A 24136-nucleotide genomic window follows, 5' to 3' on the forward strand; every position below is an offset into this window, starting at 1 on the left:
ATCACCCCCTCTCAAGCCCTCTGCGACTCCCTAGCCTCATTCTTCCACAACAAGATTGCAGACATCCACAACAGCTTCGACAACCAACCCGGAGACCAACCCACCCAACCTTATGCTGAACACTCTTCCCCCGTGAACACCCTTAACGACTGGAACCCAATCTCCACTGAGGACACCATCCGCCTGATGAACTCCATCCACTCAGGATCCCCCACAGACCCATGTCCTCACCACATCTTCAACAAAGCAGACTCCGTCATAGCACCGCACCTCCGAGACATCATCAATTGCTCCTTCAACTCCGCCACCTTCCCGGAAAACTGGAAACACGCTGAACTCACCGCCCTTCTGAAAAAACCCACAGCGGACCCCACCGAACTCAAAAATTACCGCCCCATTTCGCTCCTTCCATTCCCGGCCAAAGTAATCGAGAAAGCTGTCAACAACCAACTCGCCGCTTTCCTCGAAGCCAACAAATCCCTCGACTCCTCACAATCTGGCTTCCGAGCAAAACACAGCACTGAGACCGCCCTCATCGCAGCAACAGACGACATTCGAACTCTACTGGACAATGGAGACACAGTCGCCCTCATCCTCCTCGACCTCTCTGCAGCATTCGACACAGTCTGCCACAGCACCCTTTTACAACGCCTCAGTAACATCGGAATACAAGGAAAAGCACTTGAATGGATCACCTCGTTCCTCACCGGAAGAACCCAGAGAGTCCGCCTTCCACCATTCAAGTCCGAGGCCACTGAAGTCATCTGTGGCGTACCACAAGGATCCTCACTCAGCCCCACCCTCTTCAACGTATACATGAGCCCCCTCGCGGCCATCGCCCACCAACACAACCTCAACATCATCTCTTACGCGGATGACACTCAACTAATCCTTTCTCTCACCAATGACCCCAGCACCGCCAAAACTAACCTACACGAAGGAATGAAAGAAGTTGCCGAATGGATGAAACACAGCCGTCTGAAACTGAACTCAGATAAAACAGAAGTCCTCATCTTAGGTACATCCCCCTCTGCATGGGATGACTCTTGGTGGCCGGAAGCCCTTGGAAAAGCACCCATCCCGACAGACCACGCACGGAACCTAGGCGTCATCCTGGATTCTTCACTCTCAATGAATAGACAAGTCAGCGCCGTATCCTCATCCTGCTTCAACATTCTTCGCATGCTCAAAAAAACATTTCGCTGGATCCCCACCGAAACCAGGAAAACTGTCACCCATGCTCTGGTCACGAGCCGACTGGACTACGGAAACACCCTCTACGCAGGTACCACCGCTAAACTCCAGAAGAAACTCCAACGAATCCAAAACGCCTCAGCCAGGATCATATTAGACATCCCACGCAACGAACACATCTCTGGTCACCTGAAAGACCTCCACTGGCTACCCGTCAATAAGAGAATTACTTTCCGACTGCTAACCCGTCCCACGCACACAAATCACTCTACGACATCGGACCAGAATGTCTCAACTCACGACTGTCCTTCTACACCCCCTCCCGCCAACTACGTTCTTCCAGCCAAGCCCTCGCCACTGTACCTCGCATCAACAAGACCACCATGGGAGGCAGATCCTTCTCATACCTGGCTGCTAGAACATGGAACTCACTCCCCACTTACCTTCGCCTTACCCAGAACCACCTAGCATTCAGAAAGCAACTTAAAACATGGATATTTGACAAGTAATCCTCCTCCCCTTCCTAAGCGCCTTGAGACCCTCTGGGTATGTAGTGCGCTATATAAATTCTTTGACTTGACTTGACTTGACTAAAAGAGGTGTTAGATGATGCAGGGAGGGGTAGAGTAGGAGAGAGTCTAGAAAGGGTTATTTTGGCAATCATAGTAGTGGTATGGTGTTTGGGATAAATGAGAGAGTGGATGTAGAGAATATATTGATAGATGTAAAGGATGAGAGATAGGGTAGTGCATTGGAAGGAGTAGTAGAAGAAGTTTGAGATGAGTCAGAAGGTTGGGCTAGAAGATATATTGAGCGAAGTATAGGCTGAGAAATAGGGTAGTGCAATGGAAATGCTAAACTAGAAGAAAGTGATAAATATATAGATCCATAATTACATTGAAAGTATATAGACACATAAAGGAGGTAAGTATATGTAGATTAAAGATATTGGTAGAGGCACAGGATGAGAAATAGAGTAGTGCATTGGAAATGCTTTTTCAGGAGAAAAGTAAATGGACACACAGATCCAAGTACATGGAAGGCACATAGATGCACAATGGAAGTATGTACATGTAGACCAAAGATGATTTTTATGTATTTATTATTATTATTTTTTCTCTCAACAACATAATTATTTTACATGTTTATACAAAGTAATACTCAAAGATAGGTACATATCTATAGTGGGAAAAAATGCTTTTATACAGAGGGATTTGCTGTAAATTTCTGTTTGCGTATGGTGCTTATGTGGGGAAGAGCCAAATCTAAAGTAGTTTTCTGAAGATAAGGTGGTTGTCGGTGGACCTTATGTTGGGGGGTAAAGAGTTCCATAGTTTGGCTGCTTCAACAGAGAAGGATGTGCCACCCATGGTTTCTTTTTGTATGGTGGGATTTTGAGGCGAGATGCTCCTTCAGAGCGGAGGTTCCTTTGTTGAATGTGTTTGGTGATTTTATTCCTGATGAAGAGCGGCCCCATTCCATGTATTGCTTTGTGGGTGATACAAAGCAGCTTGAACGTGGATCTTCTAACAAACCAGTAACCAATGCAGGGCTTTCAAGGCAGGGGAGATGTGGTCTCGTGGTTTGATATGCAAGAGTAGTCTGGCAGCCGAGTTCTGAATCCGTTGTAGTCTTTTCATGGTCGTTAAAGGTGATCCGTGGTAAAGGCTATTGGCGTAATCAAGTTTGGACAGAACAAGGGAGATGGTAGCTTGGACCTTGTGTGGAAATCCCAAATGAGAGAAAATTTGTTGCAGCTTTATAGTAGCAAAGCTTGATCTTGCTAGTTTATCCACTTGGGCATTCATCGACAGCTTGGAGTCCATGGTCATTCTGAGGTTTCTTACTTCCTTTGATACTTTAGGCAGTGATCCCAGTTCATCAGGCCATGTGGCAAGTGGATTTTATTGCATCCAATCGCCACACATGAGTATTTCAGTTTTTGAAGCATTCAATTTGAGATGGCTCCAGGTCATCCACTGATCCACGGCTCTGAGACAGCTGAAAATTTGTGATTTTCCAATGTCTTTGGGGCATTCCAGTTGAAGGAGTATTTGCGTGTCATCTGCATAGTTATAGCACGTGAGGTGAAATTTATTGATCAGTACTGGTAATGACTTCATGTAGATGTTGAAAAGCATGGGCGAGATGATAGAACCTTGAGGGACTCCTGCTTTTGTGGAGTATGTTTTGGACGAGAAAGGTGGGGTATGGATGACATTAGTTCTGTGTCGAAGGTAGGACGCTATCCAGTCTAAAGCAGTTCCTCTTTGTCGGCTTCATAGAGTCTTTGTTTCAGAGTGTCATGGTCAACCGTGTCAAAGGCAGCTGAGAGGTCCAAGAGGAGTAGTGCCGCAACCCCGTTGCAGTCAACTGTAATCTTCAGGTCATTCCAGATGGCAAGGAGGGCAGATTCAGTGCCTCTTCCTGGACGGAATCCTGTTTGGAAGTCTGAAAGTAAGTCATTCTCTTCAATGAATTGTGACATCTGGGCGAACGCTGTTCTTTCTATCAGTTTGCCCAGGAAGGGCCCATTTGTAATGGGTCTGTAGTTGTCAGGGTTCAGCGGGTCCAAGTTTGTTTTCTTCAGTAAAGGGCTTATGTATGACTTTTTTAGTTCTTCTGGAAATATTCCAGTAGTTAAGGAATCGTTGATGACTCTTCTTACTGGAGTGGCAGCAGAGGTTGTTAAAAGAATAGTCTTGATAGTTTGTGGAGGACAGGGGTCAGAAGGGCTGCCGGCAGGCCTTCTTTCTTTGACCAGTTCCATCAATTCATCGTGTGAGATGTGTTGGAAGGAACGGAGAGGCTTGATTAGAGCATTCTTGGATTGTTGTTTTGTACAAGGGTTAGTGCTGGTGCTTTGTTTCTGTTTTAAGTACGATTCCAATGTGTCTGCTTTGTCAGTGTAATGATTTACCAGTTTGTCTGTGAAATCTTGAGTAACAGGATGAGTTCCTTCTAGGCAATTTGGTTTGCGAAATTCATTGAGTATTTTATAGAATTCTTTATTTGCACATATGGGGCCATATGTAGGTAGCCCCATTGCGATCGCAAATGCTGAAATTTGCAGAATTTCAGCATTTGCGATCACAATTTGGACAGTGTGCTATGTAGCACACAAAAAGCCACACGCAAAATAAGGAATCGCAAAATTTGCGATTCCTTATTTTGCGATTGCATTTAAGGAATTGCAAATTGCGATTCCTTAAATGCAATGTAGGAAGCACCCAAGTTGTGCGAATTGTGGCTTAAGGAATCTCAAAATACCACCAACCTCAGGTTGGTGGTAAAGTGCGATTTCTTTGAAAAATGCACATTTTGGCATGTTTCAAAGTGCCATGTGGGTCACATACATGCCTTAGGGCATGTATGTGGGCCATATGTGCACACATGTTAATTTCAGGGGTGCAACAGGGTGTCCTGTTGACACCCATGCATTCACAAATTGCGATTCTCCATTTGAGAATCGCAAATTGAGCATGTCTTCCAATTTATTCCTATGGGCCTTCTAGCCCATAGGAATGAATGAGAATGCCAGCGACGGCCTTGAAAGTTAAACAGACTGCTAGGGGGCATGAGTTCGAACAAAAAGAGTTAGTCTGGGATCACTCCTCCACTCAGCCTCTAGTAGGAAGTCCTTTACTGGAACAGACACAGTCTCTGTTAGAAACTATTCATCAAGAAATATTGGCACACAGAGAGGAGACGCGGCAGGATAGCAGGAAATCACAGGCGGCGATGAGGAAGATGCAGGGAGTGGTACATAAACTCTCTAAAGCCATTGCCACAACTGGGGATAGAGTGACTAACCTAGAGGAGCGCGTAGTGGTAGCTGAAACCGAGGCTGCGGGAGCTGTTTCTAAAGTGGATGCTCAATGTGTTCAGTTATCGGATATTCAGTGGAAGCTGGAAGCGATGGAAAACAGGCTAAGAAGAAACAATTTGAGGGTTCTGGGTGTTCCGGAGGGGGCCGAAGGTAATGACTTAAGAGGCTACATGATTAAATTATTTCAGCAAGCCTTCCCAGAGCTATCCAGCTGGGATTGGTCAACAGAGCTACAAAGAGTTCATCACTTCTCCTTTAACTTAAGAAGAAACGCAAAAGAGGGAGATAAGCCCAGGGCTGTATTGATTTTTCTGGGCAACTTTGTTCTTCGACAGGCAATTTCGGATAAGGCGAGACCTGATGCAAAGAGAAATGTAGACGGGGTGTCATTTTTTGTCCGCCCAGACTTCTGCCACGAGACTGTAGAAAGACGTTGGCATCTTAGAGAGATGATAAAACCTTTTCAGGATAAAAAACTTCAAGCCTATCTGATCAATCCCGCACAGTTAAAAGTGATTAATGATGGGAAGACGCTTTACTTCTCTTCAGAAGTTAAAGCTAAAGAGTATCTGGATAGTCTGATGAAATAGATCATATAATCTGTGAATATATCTAAAGACTTAATGTGTTAATATTGCTAACTCAATGTATCCCTAGATCCCTAGATGCATCTTTTGATTGCTGGGAAGGAGCTTTAAAGTGCAATGCATTCAATGTATATTTCTTTTTGTTTTTGGTTTTCTTTGGCTCTGAAGTTAAAAAGATGGTACACTTCTAATGTCCTTGCCGTAAACTTTGCAACTCCATCACATGCACAGACTAGCTCTGTGCGTCTCACAGCGTGTGGGGCGGGGGTAGAGGGTGTTGGGTTGGGGTACAGGGGGGAGGGATGGGGGGGCAGGGGTAGGTGGAGGGGTAGGTGTAGCAGGCAAAAAATCGAAAATGGGAGTATAAAATGCACTACTGTTTTGTTGGGAGTGTCCGGACGAGAAAAGCAGATAACTACAAACATTAAGCGACTGGGCCTACAGGGTAGTCAACGCAAAATATATGATGGCAAACTGTAATATTTGTACATTAAACGTGGGAGGTCTAAACGAGTGGAGAAAGAGGCAAAGACTGGCCCATTTTGTCCAATTTAATAAGATTGATGTACTTTGTCTCCGGGAGACCCATCTCCCTTGGGCGAAGAGGAATCTTCTGTTCTTAAACAGTTTCGAGTTGGTCGCTTGCTCTTCACAAACTACAACGATTAGGGGGGTTGCTGTATTGGTTAGGAAATCATTGGGCAAGGCCAAAATCAATCAATCAATCAATCAGTGGCACTTATAAAGCGCGCTACATACCCGTAGGGTCTCAAGGCGCTGGGGGTAGGGGGGTGCCGCTACTGCTCGAACAGCCAGGTCTTCAGCTTCTTCCTGAAGGAGAGGTGGTCTTGGGTCAGGCGCAGGTCGGTCGGGAGGGAGTTCCAGGTCTTGGCGGCCAGGTAGGAGAAGGACCTTCCTCCTGTAGTCGCTCTTCGGATGCGGGGGACGGCGGCGAGGGCGTGGTTGGCTGATCGGAGGTGGCGTTTGGGAGTGTAGAAGTTGACTCGGCTGTTGAGGTAGCTCGGGCCTTGGTCGTGTAGGGCTTTGTGTGCGTGGGTGAGGAGGCGGAAGGTGATTCTTTTGTTGACGGGGAGCCAGTGGAGGTCTCTCAGATGTCCGGAGATGTGGCTGGTTCGTGGGATGTCGAGGATGAGTCTGGCTGAGGCGTTCTGGATCCGCTGGAGTCTCTTCTGGAGCTTGGCGGTGGTACCGGCGTAGAGGGCATTGCCGTAGTCCAGTCGGCTGGTGACGAGGGCCTGGGTGACGGTCTTCCTGGTCTCGGTGGGGATCCACCAGAAGATCTTCCGTAGCATGCGTAGGATGTTGAAGCACGCCGAGGAGACGTTGTTGACTTGCCTGGTCATGGAGAGGGAACGAAGGTAGATAGTCATGGGAGGTGGGTTATCTTAGAGTTGGAGATGGGGCTAACATTATGTTCAATTTACGGTTCAAATGGTGATGACCCGGAGATTTTTGATTTTTTGGAGATAGAGTTAGCTGGCTGGCCAGGACCGGTAATAGTTTGTGGTGATCTAAATATTTCGGCCAACTGGGTTGATAACTCAAAATATGCAGGTCGGATACCTAGAGTGTTCAGGGCGATTAAGGCACTTATGAGCTCATTGGCATTAGTTGATGTATGGGGTACTAAAAACCCACTAAATTCTGGTTTTACGTACTTCTCGAACCCAGCCCAGAAACATTCTAAATTGGACTATATATTTATCTCCTCATCAGAAATCAACAGAGTCACCATTACTAGGTTACCAATGGTGCTGTCTGACCATAATCCTTTGGTAATCCAGTATAAAATGAATGGGCTCAGAAGAGCAAAGTCCTCCTGGACATTTGAGAGAAGATTATTGACGGATCCTAGATTTGTAGCCCACATAAAGTATTGGTCCGAAGCATTTTTTGATGCCAATAGATTTAGCGCCTCCCGAAATACAGTTTGGGAATCTTTTAATGCAGCGTTGAGAGGTGAGACCGTTAGCTTCTCAGCTAAAATGAAAAAAGATGATAGAGTGGAAGAATCCAAATTACTTGAGAGACTATCGGATATCGAAGAAGAACACGTTAAGGTTATAGTATCTGGTGGTGATGGTAGTGATTGTTATAATACTCTTTCTGCTACTAAAGCAGAATTACAGAAATTGATCACACAAAAAGCATCAGGGGAGTTTAAAGCAACCAGGGTCAACCGCTACGAGACAGGGGAACATGGAGGTAGAGCCCTTGCTCTCCGCCTAAGACAAGAGAGGTCTAAAAACGTTATCTCAAAGATTGTGGATAATGACAACGAATATACAGAAACCAGTGATATCTTACATGTCTTCAGAGGTTTCTCTCAAAAGCTCTATGATGAGGAGAATAGAGATAGAGAACAACATGATATTATTGAAGACCAAGGACCACTCCTAGATACGGTATTACAAGAAGAATTAGATAAAGACATCACTCAATCAGAGGTTATAGCTGCTCTACATGAGCTGGCCTCGGGGAAGGCAGCAGGACCCGATGGCATTCCTTTAGAGGTCTATAAGAGTATAGAATCTGAAATTATCATCCTACTTGTAGATCTCTTTAATGGGATAGTATGCTCAGGTCAAACCCCAGACTCATGGAAAGAGCCGAATATGATCATTTTCCATAAAAAAGGGAAACCTACCGAGAATCCGGAGTCTTATAGACCTATCTCGCTGATTAACTCCGATACCAAGCTCTACTCGAAGATCTGGGCTAGGAGGTTGGGCAGGGTCATAGGTGGTCTTGTTTCCCCCTGGCAGCATGGGTTTGTCCCGGGACGTGGCACGACGAACCATACCAGCAGAGCCATAGCCCTATTTGATGCCCATGCTGCTACGGAGGGGAGGCATTTGACCGGGTGGTCTGGAGTTATTTGTGGGACATTTTAGCCGGTAAAGGGTTCGGACAGAAAATTATTAAGGCATTAAAGGCGATGTATCTAGATCCAGTCGCCAGTGTGACCGTTATGGGGGAGAAATCGACCTTGTTTCCTATAAAGAGGGGAACCCATTGCCTTGCCCTCTGCCTCGCTGCTGCCTCGCTGCCGGTTGACTCTGCTGTCGTTTGTTTTGTTTTTGTTTTGTTCTCCATTTGTGCTTGTTGTATTAGTATTTTTTGCCCGTGTTAGCGTTTTTGATATCCATTTGTGCCTGTATTTTGTCATTTTGTGCCCGTGTTAGCGTTCTCCTTCCTGTTTGCCCGCCTACCTCGCAGCCCTCCGTCTTCCCTCCCCGCTCCCCGCTTCCCGCCACCACCGCTGACCCTGCCCCTTTTTTCCTTCTGTTCCCTCCCCGCTCCCGCCTCCCAGCTGCTCCGCCCACCCGCGCACTTGGCCTTATATGGCGACCGTGCGACGCAGGTGAGTGTGACCCACTTGTGGGACACCCCCGTGCCGCACGGCCACCAGCTGCTGCATGTGCCCCATTGCCTTGCCCTCTGCCTCGCTGCCTGCCTCGCTGCCGGTTGACTCTGCTGTCCTTTGTTTTGTTTTTGTTTTGTTCTCCATTTGTGCTTGTTGTATTAGTATTTTTTGCCTGTGTTAGCGTTTTTGATATCCATTTGTGCCTGTATTTTGTCATTTTGTGCCCGTGTTAGCGTTCTCCTTCCTGTTTGCCCGCCTACCTCACCACCCTCCGTCTTCCCTCCTCGCTCCCCGCTTCCCGCCACCACCGCTGACCCCGCCCCTTTTTTCCTTCTGTTCCCTCCCCGCTCCCGCCTCCCAGCTGCTCCGCCCACCCGCGCACTTCGCCTTATATGGCGACCGCGCGAACGCACAGCGGGCGCGCCGAAGGCGCGCCAAAGGTAAGCCCGTCTACGCCCGTCCGCGCCTGGACCGCGCCCAGTGCCAGGACCCCTGGCCCTCGAGGACCCCGACCGACCCGCCTGACGTACACCGCCGCCACCCTCACCGCACTCAACACCGGCCGAGTCCCGGGATGCTGCAGAGCCACCCCACGATGCATCCACGGACCCTTCAGCTGCAACACCTGCAAGTTCACCTGCATCCGGACCCGCCCGACACCAGCACCTGCCAAACCGAACACCAGCAGCAACCACCTCAAGTGCATCCTGCTCAACACCCGCTCCGTCCACAGACACGCCATCGAACTCTGGAACCTCCTCGACACCACAGCCCCTGACGTTGCCTTCATCACGGAGACCTGGATGAACCCCTCCTCAGCGCCGGACATCGCCATCACCATCCCAGAAGGATACAAGATCACCCGGAAGGACCGCAACACCAACCAGGTGGGAGGAGGCATCGCCATCATCCACAAGAACACCATCCGCATCACGACCAGCACCGACAACACCCCACCCTCCGCCGAACACCTGCACTTCCAGATCCACACCGACCCGAAGACCACCCTCAGAGGCACCCTGATCTACCGACCTCCGGGACCACGCACTCAATTCAGCGAGGACATCGCCGACTTCGTCAGCCCGCACGCCCTCCCCTCCGCTGACTACATCCTCCCGGGGGACTTCAACTTCCACCTGGAGAACAACAACGACTGCAACACCAGCACCCTGCTCGACAACCTCGCCAACCTTGGACTCAAGCAGCTGGTGTCCACCCCCACCCACCTCGCCGGACACACACTCGACGCCATCTTCTCATCCAGCAGAGACATCGCCTTCAGCCATGCCACAGAACTCCACTGGACAGATCACAGATGCATCCACTTCACCTTCAGAAGAACGACGACCCACCACCACCAGCAACAGGTTGCCCGAAGAAGCTGGAACAAGATCACAGCCGACCAGCTCGCCGCCTCCCTGAGCTAGCACCCTCTGGCCAGCTCAGCGAACCCCAGCCAGGCCGCCGACAACCTCACGAAGTGGATCAGCAACTGCGCGGACGAACTCGCCCCACTGAGGACCCCGCCCAGCAGACCCGGCAGTAAGAGAGCCCCATGGTTCACCGACGAACTCAAGAGCTCCAAGAAGAACTGCAGAGCCCTCGAGAAAGCCTGGAGAAGGGAACCCACGCCGGACAACAGGACCACCCTCAAGCTCGCCACCCGGAAACACCACCAACTGATCCGCATCGCCATGAAAACGGCTTTCAAAAACCGACTGGACAACAACGCACACAACTGCAAGGAACTCTTCAACATCGTGAAAGAGCTCTCCAACCCCAACGCTGGAAACAACGACATCACCCCTTCGCAAGACCTCTGCAACTCCCTCGCTTCCTACTTCCACAACAAGATCGCGGACATACACGACAGCTTCAGCACTCAACCGACGCACGCCACGACCGCAGGACCTCCACCCACCACCACCCTCCGCGCCTGGACCCCGGTCAACACCGAAGACACCGTCCACACGATGAACTCCGTCCACTCCGGATCTCCAACCGACCCCTGCCCTCACCACGTCTTCAACAAAGCCGACGCTGTCATTGCACCCCACCTGCGGGACATCATCAACACCTCATTCGACACCGCCACCTTCCCCGAGAGCTGGAAGCACGCCGAACTCAGCGCTCTACTGAAGAAACCTACAGCAGACCCCACCGAACTCAAGAATTACCGCCCCATCTCGCTACTCCCGTTTCCAGCCAAAGTCATCGAGAAGACCGTCAACAAACAGCTGGCCACCTTCCTCGAGACGAATGGATCCCTCGACCCATCGCAGTCCGGATTCCGTGCCAACCACAGCACCGAGACCGCCCTCATCGCCGCCACCGACGACATCCGAGCCCTGATGGACAACGGGGAAACAGCGGCCCTCATCCTCCTAGACCTCTCCGCGGCCTTCGACACGGTCTGCCACCGCACCTTAGTGCAGCGCCTCAGCAACGTCGGAATCCAGGAGAAGGCGCTGGAATGGATAGTCTCCTTTCTCGACGGAAGAACACAAAGAGTCCGCCTACCACCGTACAAGTCAGAGGCCACCAAAGTCATCTGCGGCGTCCCTCAAGGATCCTCACTGAGCCCGACTCTTTTCAACGTCTACATGAGCCCCCTCGCGGCCATCGCACGCCAACACAACCTCAACATAATCTCCTACGCCGACGACACCCAGCTGATCCTCTCCCTGACCAACGACCCCGCCGCCGCCAGAGCCAACCTGCACGAAGGGATGAGAGAGGTAGCCGAGTGGATGACGACGAGCCGCCTGAAGCTGAACACAGATAAGATGGAGGTCCTCATCCTGGGCTCCTCGCCCTCCGCCTGGGACGACTCCTGGTGGCCCCCCGCCTTGGGCACCGCACCCAGACCGACGGACCACGCACGCAACCTGGGTTTCATCTTGGACTCCTCCCTCTCCATGACCAGGCAAGTCAACGCCGTCTCCTCGTCATGCTTCAACATCCTGCGCATGCTTCGGAAGATCTTCTGGTGGATCCCCACCGAGACCAGGAAGACCGTCACCCAGGCCCTCGTCACCAGCCGACTGGACTACGGCAACGCACTCTACGCCGGAACCACCGCCAAGATCCAGAAGAGACTCCAGCGCATCCAGAACGCCTCAGCCAGACTCATCCTCGACATCCCACGACACAGCCACATCTCCGGACACCTAGGAGACCTGCACTGGCTCCCGGTCAACAAGAGAATCACCTTACGCCTCCTTACCCACGCACACAAAGCTCTCCACGACCAAGGCCCGAGCTACCTCAACAATCGAATCAACTTCTACGCTCCCAAACGCCACCTCCGATCCGCCAGCCACGCCCTCGCCGCAGTCCCACGCATCCGCAGAGCCACTACAGGAGGAAGGTCCTTCTCCTACCTGGCCGCCAAGACCTGGAACTCCCTCCCGGCCGACCTGCGCCTGACCCAAGACCACCTCTCCTTCAGGAAGAAGCTCAAGACCTGGCTGTTCAAGCAGTAGCGGCCCCCCCCCCAAAAGCGCCTCGAGACCCTACGGGTAGGTAGTGCGCTCTATAAATGTCTTTGATTGATTGATTGGTCAGGGATGCCCGTGCTCTCCAATCCTTTTTTCCCTATATATCGATCCGCTAATACAGGCTATACTAGGAAGCCCAAGGCTAAGACCGGTAATGTTTAATGGGCACGAAAATAAAGTCCTAGCTTATGCGGACGACATTGTGGTGTTTTCTTCGGAGCCCCAGCAGCAATAGAGGTTTCGTCCGACTTAACGAAAAAGTTTGGCGCTAGGTCAGGATATTTATTAAATGAATCCAAGACCCAGATCATTTGTACGAAAAAGATCGTGAAGGCTGATTCCAGATTTGTAGAAGCAGCAGTTTATCTGGGGGTGACAATTAATGCTTCGGTTGATAAAATCGTGGAGGAAAATTATACCCCACTGATTAAATCAATTAAATCTGAGCTAAAAAGGTGGGATGGGCTACATCTCTCCCTGATCGGGAAGCTAAATGCAGTTAAAATGACAATGTTTCCTAAGATCCTGTATCTATTTCGAGCCATTCCTTTATTCCTGGAGGAGAAAATTATCACAAATCTGGAGTCAATCTTCATTAAGTTTATTTGGCAATTTGGGAAGATAAGACGATCCACCAATCTGCTGTCTCTCCCCAAAGATAGGGGAGGCTTGGCTCTTCCTAATTTAAGGATCTATCACTGGACTTGTCTGTTGACACAAATGTCAGTGCTCTTTCAGTCTGAGTCAAATGGCAACGACCCAAGGGTAGGAGTAGAACACCCTCCTTCCATATTTGAATTATTGTTAGGCAGAAAGGCCCAGGCGTTAATGGTATGTGAAACAAACCGCAAATTCTTCAAGAAGGCAAGATTTAAGATTATAGATGGCGTGTGGAGAGTTTGGACGGTTTGCAGAAAGCACTGTAATATTCCAAAAAACAACTCATACCTACATATTTATAAATCCAGCCTTCTTTCAACAATTGAAGCCGACAGAACTCTTAAAATATGGAGAGAGCTGGGCATTAAAACCCTGGGGCAATTGATGGACGGAGAGGGAGTAGTAAGCTTCGAGGTTATACAAAGTAGATATGGTATTCCAGATACTCATTGGTTTGTTTATACACAAATAATTCATGTAATGAAGGCTCAGAGACCTAAACTGTTACCTCCTGACGTCTGCCCCTAATGGAGGTGCTTACCAGAGGGCGTAGCAAAATTAACATTATATATAATATTCTAATATCAGAGATCAAAGATGATATTGATAAGACCGAGGTAGCCTGGGCAAGACAATTGGGAAATCCTGATGTAGATGTTGATAAGGCCCTATTATTGAATAAGAAGATCTTTAGAGCTACAAACTTAAAGGCCCAGCACTACAAGCGGGTGTTTAATCTTTATTACACACCGGCGAAACTATTTTCTTGGGGGGTCAGGATGATACATGCCCAAGATGTGGGAATAGGCAAGCAGACATACTTCATATGTTTTGTAATTGCAATCTTCTAACACCAGTAAAAAAAGAGATTGAAAATTTTTGGGGGGGGGGCTGCTAGGGCATAAGATTGACCTATTCCCTACCCTAATGATTCTGGGCACGGACTCTGAACTTAAACTTGGGAAAGAGGAAGAAGCTTTGATCTTTATATCTGTGGCCGTGCTTAGGCTTTTGATCTCTGCCGGCTGGAAGGATAGTGTGGCCCCCTCTTTCCAAATGTGGCTCACCAGACTGCTTGGAATTCATAATATTGAGTCTGCACTGTATGAACTTAAAGGAATAAGAACTCAGGACTTTGGAAGAAGACTCTGGGCCCCAGTCACAGACTGGAGGAAATCAAAACTGTAAAAAGTCAAAATGTGAAAATGTCTTTTAGAGTCTGTTATTAGCTTTTGATTAACCGTTGAAGATTGATTATTATGAAATGGCAACAGGATGTAATCATTATGAAATTGTTTTCAGCCGTATTGGATAACTTGAGCTTATATTTATTGCCACATAATTTATTCATTGTATTGTCTAGTCGTGATTTGTTTGTTAGTGTCCTTTTGTAAGAATTGCTGCTTTTATCTCCGGATTTTATGAATAACACTTTTTTTTATCAACTGTAACTGCACTTATATTCCCAATAAAAAAAATTTAAAAAAGGAATGAATGAGATGGTATTTCTTCTTTGCGAATCTCTATTTGCGATTCGCAAATAAGGAATAATTGGGATTCGCAAAAAAATTTGCTAATCTTACCTACATTTCGTTTTGCGATTCTCTAATTGCGATTCCCAAAAAATCGCAATTTGAGAATCGCAAAACAGAAATTACCTACATATGCCCCTTAGCGTTTTGAATTCTGTCTGAATAGTACCTTTTCTTAGCTTTTTTGATAGCCGACTTGTATAATCTGTTAATTTTCTGTAGGTGAAGTTTGTCTTGTTTGGCGTTTGTTTTGAGCCAGGTACGTTGCAGCTTTCTAATTTGTTGTTTTATGTCTTTTATTTGTATGTTTCTCCAAGGCGCTTTTTTACTTTTGTTCTATTGTGTGGTTTTGAGTGGTATCAGGATGTCAAAAGCTTCCTGTAGCCACTCATATAGATTTTGAACAGAATTTATGCTTTCCAGATTTGTACTGGACTGTTAGTTGTGTTTCCAAGTGTTCCAAATTGAGTTTGTTCCACGGGCGATAGGTGGATGGATGTAAGGTAGTTTTAGGTGAGTCGCTTAGCATTGTTTTATGTTGGAAGGCAAGCAAGTGGTGGTCTGACCATGTGACTGGAGTTATAGTTTGAAAGGTAACTAGTTCAGTATTAGCAAAAATGACATCTAGGATATGTCCAGCAGTGTGTGTCGGATTGTGGACAATCTGGGGCAGGTTTAATGCGTCTAGGTCGGTGATTATAGTTTTTGGATGAGTCATATTGGGTTTCTCAAACCAAATGTTAAGGTCATCCAGACTGCATAGGTTGGAGTGTATTGTTATCAGGTTTGAAACTGTGTCTAGAAGTGCATCTGGGAATGTTTCCTTGCTAGGTGGAGGTCTGTAAAGGAGCAGGAAGTTACAGGAGGAAGACGGTGTAGGATTGCATCTTGTTAGAAGAGCCTCACAATTCTTTATGGAGATGTTGTTAATTTTATTGATATTTAAATTTGAATTTAAAAACATTTGTATAGCGCGCTTATACCACGCGGTTTTATGGCGCTTTTCAGATTGCGAGGTAACAGCAGGAGCAGAGGAAGTTAGACAGCGAAGGCTCGGGAGAAGAGCAAGGTTTTAAGGCGTTTGCGGAACTCTATATAGGAGGATGTCATGCGGAGTTCCACAGGGAGGGAGTTCAAAAACACAGGAGCGAGGACCGCAAATTTTGTTCCACCAGCCTTCTTCTTTTTAAATCGAGGGATGGTCAGAAGTGCCATGTGGGTGGAGCGGAGCTCTCTACCCGGTGTGTAAGGCTGAATGGCAGCGCAAATAAATTCCGGAGCGGTGCCCATTTTGGCCTGGAAAGTGAGGCAGCCGAGCTTGAACAAGGCTCGCTCTTTCACCGGCAGCCAGTGTAGTGCCTGCAATAGAGGAGTGGCACGATGGAATTTAGGCAGGCCATGGATCAGGCGGGCAGCCTGGTTCTGCACTAGTTGCAGGCGGTGAATAGCATAGGCCGGCGCGCCATTGTAGATAATGTTGCCTTAATCAAGGCGCGAGAGCACCATTGCCATCACTATGATCTTTAGAGAAGGAAGGGAAAAGAAACGGGAAATCTTCCTGATTGTTCTGAGGGAAAAGAAACAAGAGGAAACAACAGAACTAACCTGTGAGTGAACAGAAAGTGGGGGACTAAGAAGGATACCGAGAGTTTTGACTTTGGGAACTGGGAGTGGAGGGACACCAAGTGAGAGGGGCCAGTGGGACGGGGACCAGGGGCTGCAACCACCTCCGGTCAAGACTAACTCCGTCTTGTCCGGGTTGAGTTTGAGGTGGTTGCAGTTCATCCAATCCTGAATGAACAACATAACAGATTGGACATTCTGGGAGGATGAGGGGGAGTGAGAAAGGTTGAAAATTAGCTGGAGGTCATCGGCATAATTAAACACCGTGACCTCAAGCTGCTGCAACATAAAAATGAGGGGATAGATGTATAAATTAAACAAAAGAGGAGAAAGTGAAGAACCCTGGGGAACCCTGCACACAACCTTGCGGGAGGCAGCAGTAAAACCAGCTAGCTGGACCGCCTGAGCCCTGCCGCTCAGGAAGGACTCGAGCCATGCGAGGGCTAGGCCCTCTATGCCCGCCGCCCTGACACGGGTGAGAAGGGTGGAATGGTCCACCGTGTCAAAAGCGGCGGACAGATCTAAAAGGATGAGGGCCTGCGGGAGATTGGTGTCAATTCCCTTGCGTAGGCTGTCCATAACTGAGATCACCAGCTTCTCCTTAGAGTGGAGGGGCCGAAAGCCCGCCTGACGGGGGGAGAGGCAGCGATTGGTTTCCACGTGGGTGCTCAGGATGCTGGTTACATGAGTTTCTAAGACCTTACCCAGGTAAGGCAGGAGGGAGATGGGACGGTAGTTAGAAGGTGATGAAGGGTCGGCGCCAGCCTTTTTTAAAATAGGGATGACAGCCGCAAATTTATGGGGGGTGGGAACCACTCCATTGCTGAGTGAGTCATTCAGAAATGTGAGGGGTGGAGTAGGGCATGCTAGGAAGATTTCTCTCAGGATATGAGCAGGGGCAAAGTCCAGGGGGGAACCTGACTTCACCCTTTGAAGCAGAGGGGGGAGAGTGGATTGGTCAGGGGGGGAATGGAGGTTAATTTAGAAATGGTGGCGGGGGGAGAGGGATTAATGAATGTGGGGGATGGGAGAGGAATATTAGCCTTGATCTTTGCGACCTTATCAACGAAAAAATCGTTGAGCGAGTCGCAGAGAGGTTGAGAGGGGGGGATCGAGGCCGTAGCTCTGTTGGATGAAGCAAGTTAGTGCACCGTGGCGAAGATTTCTTTGGATTGAGACTCCGCTACCAGTATCCTGTTGGAATAGAATATGGTCTTGGCATCAAGGATGCCTTGCTTATATATCTTAAGAACAGAGAGGTAAATAATTTTTTGGGCGGGGCAGTATGCTCTTCTCCATGCTCGCTCGGCTCTCCGTGCGGCCAACTTCTTCTCCTTGAGGCCAGGAGTGAACCAGCGGTTAGCAGCGTGGGCTCTCTTAACCGTGATCCGCCTCAAGGGAGAAAACTCGTCGCCCGCTTGGGTCAACCAGTTGTTGATGGGGGCCAGTTGGACAGGGGCGGCGAGGCCGGACAGGTCGGGGCTGGAATTGGCCAGAGACGAGCAGAGAGATGGCATATCTGCTTTGCCTCATTTTCTAACCCAAGTGTTCTTGGGGAGTGGAGGCTTAATGGCTGGGGCCAGGGCAAGGGAAAAGGAAATTGAAGAGTGGTCAGACCAGGAACAAGGGGAAATAAGGGGAGGTGTGATGGGGATGTTCAGGGTCCAGACCTGATCGAGCGAATGGCCTTGTATGTGAGTGGGTCTGTAGACGTGGGGAATAAAATTGAGACTGATCATAAGATTGGTGAATTCTTTAGAGAGGGGGCTTTCAGCAGGATCATTAGACCAAAAGTTTAGGTCGCCTAGAACTAGCACTGATGAGTTGTTTACTACCAGTGTAGCGAGGATGTCTTGGAGGTTGGAAATAAAAGCAGGAGTGGGGTGGGGGGACGGTAAATAAGAACGGACGTTAGGGGAGCCAGATGAGAGCTGGACCGGATTATCAGGCAATCAACTTCAGGAATAGGGGGAGAAGGAAGAATCTGGAAGTGGAGATCAGTGCGAGCTATCAAGGCCACTCCGCAGCTAAAACGTTGGGCAGGGAGTCGGCCTTGAACCAGGTCTCCGTTAAAAACAGGAGATCTGGTTCGTGAGTATCGATATAGTCGAATAGCTCATACTGGTGGCCGACCGCCGATCTAGTGTTTAGGAGCGTGGCCGTGGTGTTAATAGCCGGGATGTGGGGGACAAGCGGGGGGGGGGGTGGGACAGTGCTAGGCACAGAGGTCGCACCTGACATGACAGCGGGGGGAGTGGAAGGTGGGTGGGAGGATAGACCTAGGTGTGTCAGGAGTTCGGAGACAGGCGAACTGATGGATCCGGGAGTCCAATATGAGAGGAGGAGGGAAGGAAAATATATAAGCGGGGGGACATAAGGCGGTGCCCCATGCCCCGGCCTGCCACGGACGGGCTGGACTCTGGCGTGACTCCGGCGCGTCTACGGCGCGCCCGCTGCGCTCGGCCGCTGCGCTGACACATGGGGGCCGTTTAAATGGAGGAGCAGCGTGGGGGGAGTGGCGTGGGTGGGGTTGGGCGAACCGGCCCAAGCCAAGATGGCGGCCACGGCCGCTGACAGCCCGCGATGGATTCAGCTGACAGGCAGCCACGCACAGCCCCTAGGAAGCAAGGTAGGAATTAATGACCTGTTGATTTTCAGTACAGGTTAGTCACAATTAAAAAGAGTCACAGTCTAACACAAATAAAAGCGTGTCACCGCTCGCAATCAGCGTGATAAACGCGCAAGGTTTTAAAACGAAAACGCAGCCCTCAGCTCCTGCTAGCAAGCCCACTGCCACCGGGCTGCTCGCAATCGCTGGGGAAGCGTCAGAATCACTCCTAAATGGAGGAGCAGCGTGGGGGGAGTGGCGTGGGTGGGGTTGGGCGAACCGGCCCAAGCCAAGATGGCGGCCACGGCCGCTGACAGCCCGCTATGGATTCAGCTGACAGGCAGCCACGCACAGCCCCTAGGAAGCAAGGTAGGAATTAATGACCTGTTGATTTTCAGCACAGGTTAGTCACAATTAAAAAGAGTATATGTATTGTTTGCCTGAATAAAACAGCTAGACCACCTACTTTTTTGGCTATACGATTTTGGGTTATTATTTGATAGCCTAGAGGAATGGCTTCATGCAGGACTGGAGCCATATCTTCTCCCAACCATGATACGGTTATGAATAGTATGTCTAGTTTTGCATAGGTGAGAAGGTCATGGATGTGATGCTTGTTTTTAGAGAGGGATCGAGCATTTATTAGTAGACAGTTTAGTGAGTGGCCTTTGTTGATAGTGGGGCTTTGTTTGGTAGAAGAGTGATCAGTATTGTGTGGGTTTGTAGCAGGTGTGTTTTTAGTGCTGGTATTAGCTGTATTAGGATAGCAATCATGTAGCTCTTCTGTATCGTGTTCCTCATCCAGCATGCTAAGAAGGCATTTTGATGGGTCTGCATGTGTATGTGTTGGAGATGGTGTTTGAGAGTGAGTTGAAGTGCTCTGTTGCTTTTGTGGTGTAACATTGTTGTTATGTAGACATGGGGAAGCAAATTTGTGACATGTTGCTTATATTTTTTGTGTGTGTTTAAGGCGGAAGGTGTATGAGTCAGGGGAGGTGGTGCAGCATGTGGGTCATGTTGTATTGTTCTAAATTGTCCAATGGATGAGAGGCAGTTAGAAGGGATGTATGACGTTACAAAGCGATCTTTTACAACGCACACCGTTACAACGCATTTTTTACAATGCAGAAGCATTTACAACGCATACCTTTACAACGCATGACATTACATAGCAGATGCTATTACAACGCATGCCATTACAACGTAAGTATAGGTAAGTATATTATTTTCTTTAAAAATATAATTAATTAAAATTAAATTAATTTAATAAATTAAATTATTTTCAAATAATTATTTTGTACATATATATATATATTTTTGAAAATAGATTAGGTATTTAAAAAAACCCTAAAAATACCCCTGTACCCCAAAAACCAAAACCCAGCCCTGAAACCTAAAAATACCCCTGTACCCCAAACCCAAACCCAGCCCTGAACCCAAAAAATACCCCTGTACCCCAAAACCAAAACCCAGCCCTGAAACATAAAAATACCCCTGTACCCCAAAACCCAAACCCAACCATGAAACCTAAAAATACCCCTGTACCCCAAAACCCAAACCCAGCCCTGAAACCTAAAAATACCCCTGTACCCCAAAACCCAAACCCAACCCTGAACCCTAAAAATACCCCTGTACCCCAAAACCCAAACCCAACCCTGAACCCTAAAAGTACCCCTGTACCCCAAAACCCAAACCCAGCCCTGAAACCTAAAAATACCCCTGTACCCCAAAACCCAAACCCAACCCTGAAACCTAAAAATACCCCTGTACCCCAAATCCCAAACCCAGCCCTGAAACCTAAAAATACCCATGTACCCCAAAACCCAAACCCAACCCTGAACCCTAAAAATACCCCTGTACCCCAAAACCCAAACCCAGCCCTGAACCCTAAAAATACCCCTGTACCCCAAAACCCAAACCCAGCCCTGAAACCTAAAAATACCCCTGTACCCCAAAACCCAAACCCAGCCCTGAACCCTAAAAATACCCCTGTACCCCAAAACCCAAACCCAACCCTGAAACATAAAAATACCCCTGTACCCCAAAAACCAAACCCAGCCCTGAAACCTAAAAGTACCCCTGTACCCCAAAAACCAAACCCAGCCCTGAAACCTAAAAATACCCCTGTACCCCAAAACCCAAACCCAACCCTGAAACTTAAAAATACCCCTGTACCCCAAAACCCAAACCCAGCCCTGAAACCTAAAAATACCCCTGTACCCCAAAACCCGAACCCAACCCTGAAACGTAAAAATCCCCCAGTACCCCAAAACCCAAACCCAACCCTGAAACCTAAAAATACCCCTATACCCCAAAACCCAAACCCAACCCTGAAACCTAAAAATACCCCTGTACCCCAAAACCCAAACCCAAACCCAGCCCTAAAACCTAAAAAATACCCCTGTACCCCAAAACCCAAACTATATATATAAAATAACTTTAATTAATTTATTGAAATAATTTTTAATCTTTTTTAAATTAAAAGAAATGTTAAAATGATATACTTACCTATACTTACGTTGTAAAGGCATGCGTTGTAATAGCATCTGCTATGTAATATCATGCGTTGTAAAGGCATGCGTTGTAAAGGATCCTGCGTTGTGATGGTGTGCGTTGTAACGGTGTGCGTTGTAATAGTTGCGTTGTAATGGGTGTTTCCCGTTAGAAGAGAGGTGCCCGGAAAGAAAGGCGGCTCAGCGTGAAGTACATCTGGCTTAAGCCTCGTTGTTGATTGGCTATATGTGTGATGCAGAGGGAAGCAATCCTAGTATGCCCGCCATAAACTCAATGGTTTGGTGAATGACCAAGTGTAAAAGTGGCTATGCCTCAAATGCATGAAATGCATCTGGCTACATCTGCATTGTGTGAAAACTACTGTCCCTTCAAAGGGAGATTACACAGGGAAAAGAGAGACACAGTCTGAAAGTTTCAGGTGCGATTATGCATGGTATCAAAGTTGTTGTGGAATAAGAAAAAATGCACGCTGGACAGTGCACCGCAACCTAAATGACTTTTTGTAGGGGGCATAGCTTATGCCCAGAGAAGAGCTACTCCAGTCTTCTGTGTTTGTAGTCCATCTAGCTGCTGATCGCACATCGAGAGGCTTGACATGCAGAGGAAACAAACAACTGGTAGCCTTTAATTTCCAAGCCCTGGGCACATGTAGTGCACTTTACCAGGGGCTTAAAAGAAAATTGAATATGCCATTTCTTTTTAAGACAATTTTACCATGTTCTATGGAAAGAGCACAAGCACTTTAGCACTGGTCAGCAGTGGTAAAGTGTGCAGAATCCTCAAGCCAGGAAAAACAAGGTCAGCAAAAACAGGAGGTTTGAAGGCAAAACGTTAGGAGGAATCACACCTCGGATGCCTCGGATGCCAGGTCTAACATGGACTATAATATGGTATTTTGTTTGTAATATTTTTCTGTCACACTGGGGCTGAATGTATTATCATGCAAAATGGTTTCTCTTCATTCATACTCTGCACAGAGGTTGGTTGAGGTGAGGCCATTTGCAATTTATTTTTCTGAATCTGGCAAGCAAACTCATTCTGGATTCTTTCTGGATTTTTTCTACATTGCCATTCAACATTACAACATTTGCATTTACTCCAGAATTGTTCCCCAACCACTTGCATTGGCATTTACTCATTTCCCACTCCCACACCTTTCATTTGAGTAATCTCATTCACTCCAGCATTTCCAGATTGAACATAACCTAACCTATATCCGAACTCATCAACAGTTTGAACTCTTAAAGTCCTCTGTCGGGCTACCATCAATTTATCCTTGCTCCTCGTCTGCTTCACATCAAAACAATCACCACTGTATTTGGCCAGCTTTAAAATCTCATATGTACTCTTTGTTTGCCAGCACATTTGACTTTGCTGTATGTGATTACTAAGTTCTGGACCCAAGCCCATAATAAAAGGTGAAATGAGACCACTGACACCATATTTCTCTGGATCATCGACTCCACTATGCATTTTTTTTAAATGTACATAAACCTCTCCTAATGTGCACACAATGACTCTTTAGGTTCTTGTGAGGTTCTTAAAATATTTGTTCAACAATATGTTTTTCAGGCACCTTCTTTTTCAAATGTTCAATCACCAATTTGGATTTGTTATCTACCTCCTTGTAAGGAGAATTATTAGGACAACCCCTAGCTGGTTCTGCAGCTGCCCAAGCAAGAACAACCTTGCATTCAGAGCACAAGTCATTAGGGAATACAATTTCAAATAACAAATTTAAATCAGTCCATAGCCCCTGTGAGTTCGTAGACAACATATGAACTTCCTTTTACCACCTTTCAGGCTCCTCTCACAATTTCACCATCCATGGCATAAATACTACATTTCCCCCATGTACTTCTCTTAAAAGAAACTTCATCATCGCTCCTGCTCTTACTTCTGAATCACTAGCTGATCACTTCCCCTCGCTCTCTAATTAAATTTTATTTTTGCTTGTAATCTATCTCTTCCAACTTTCTCGGTATTTCTTCAAATCACCCTATCCCCTTGTCTTTTCTTTAATGTTAGCTCTCAAAGTCATTAAACCCAATTCCTTTATTTAATTGTGAGTGACAATCATTTTGTAATTCCATCTCACATTCTTCATTTTGGTGATGTTAACCTCACATTTATCGGCCAAGTCATCTAATTTGTCATGTGATTTGTTCAAACATCTGGCTGCTTCTTTAAACAGCTACCTCATTTAATCACATTGTAAGTCAATAATCTATTTAAATCAACTGTCCCACTCAAAATCTTTCCAAATTTAATTTTGAAAAGTCCACCCTTACTAGGTCTCTCTTTAGGTGACTCCTCAACCATAACCGTATCCAAAGGATCCTCAGTTTGAATTTGAAAAACACTTGCAGTATCTCTTCTAGTACTCAGCAATGCTGTCATTATAATCTTAGATTGAGCACTTGCCATTATACTCAGAACTGCAGCTGTTGATGTGATGTGTATTTGTATTGCTGTTGTACAATCTCCTGCTGCACCCATATCTGGTATTCCAACTGAACCCTATCAGTATATGTAGGAAGGCTTGATTTCTAAAGGTCCTGAAGAAAAATATCCTCCTTGTCCGTGTCATGATTCTGGTTTTCTACCTCTTTCGATTTCTCATAATCATATGTTTACTTAATTATTGTTCGGTGAACCTTTACACCTCAATCATATTCTCCCTCCCCTGTTTCTCTTGTCA

The sequence above is a fragment of the Lissotriton vulgaris genome, chromosome 11, assembly GCF_964263255.1.
Source record: "Lissotriton vulgaris chromosome 11, aLisVul1.2, whole genome shotgun sequence".
NCBI classification, from domain to species: domain Eukaryota; kingdom Metazoa; phylum Chordata; class Amphibia; order Caudata; family Salamandridae; genus Lissotriton; species Lissotriton vulgaris.